This window comes from Heterodontus francisci, chromosome 28 (assembly GCF_036365525.1).
Source record: "Heterodontus francisci isolate sHetFra1 chromosome 28, sHetFra1.hap1, whole genome shotgun sequence".
Classification (NCBI taxonomy): Eukaryota; Metazoa; Chordata; class Chondrichthyes; order Heterodontiformes; family Heterodontidae; genus Heterodontus; species Heterodontus francisci.
The window spans coordinates 15,043,452-15,044,500 of NC_090398.1; the positions used below are offsets into that span (position 1 = coordinate 15,043,452).

The 1,049-nt window shown below is 46.2% G+C and overlaps 1 pseudogene; it reads right to left on the reverse strand.

Annotated features, from left to right (window-relative positions):
• Positions 1–390: 390 nt before the first annotated feature.
• Positions 391–499, reverse strand: LOC137345353 (U2 spliceosomal RNA; annotated as a pseudogene).
• Between the last annotated feature and the right edge of the window lie 550 nt (positions 500–1,049).

Genomic DNA, 1,049 nt, shown 5'->3' on the forward strand with positions numbered 1-1,049 from the left:
CTGGCGAGAAAGGTGAGTACATCCACCACCGGAACATGGGGGTTGTAGAGGTGAATGGTCACCACCCGGTCCCGTTGTGACGGAAGCGTGAAGAGCGGCTCCACTGTGAGGATCGACAGTGGCTCCCGGTCCCCTTTCTCCTTGAACGCCTTCAGGAACTTGATGCATCCCGCCACGTTCCGGAACGTCACGTCGAAGTATCCACTGCTGGGGAAATCCTGCAGGCAGAAGACGTCCGTCGCTTGAAATCCGCAGCAATCGAAGAGAATTCTCTTGATGAAGAAGGTGCGATCGACCGGTGCATCTCCTTCCTTGTCCTTCACGACCACCCGAACGGTGTTGCGCACTCCACGGCCCGAAGCTCGAAAATTGGTTATAGCCATTTTACTCAAAGCTTCCCCAGGATCAAAAGGCAATGATCATGGTCTCTTCTCAATCAAATAAGCACTGATAAGAACAGATACTACACTTGATCTTAGCCAAAAGGCCGAGAAGCATCTCCCAACAATCCCAGTTTCTCCAGGCACTTCACATTAACTGAAGTCCCTCATCCCTCGGACCATTACAGTCAATCTCCTCTGAACTCTTCGAAAGTCTTCATGTCCTTTGCAAAGTGCGGTTTTGAGTACAGGAGTAAAGAAATCTTGCTGCAATTGTATTGAGCCTTGGTGAGACCGAAAAAGTGTGGAAGAAGGAGAACCAGTAGATCTAGTGTATTTGGATTTTCAAAACGTATTCTATAAGGTGCCAAATAAAAGTTTACTACAAAAGATAAGAGTTCATGGTATTGGTAGAATATATTAACATGAATAGAGAACTGGCTAACTAACAGAAAACAGAGAGTTGAGATAAATGGGCGATGTTTAGGTTGATAAACTGTAACTAGTAGTGAGCCGCAGGTGTCAGTGCTGGGCCTCTACTATTGGCAATCTATATTAATGTCTTGATGAAGGGACCAAGTGTATTGTAGCCAAATTTGTGGATGATACAAAGATATGTAGGAAAGCAAGTTGTGAGGAGGACACAAAGGGCTGGATTTTGGGCTGGAG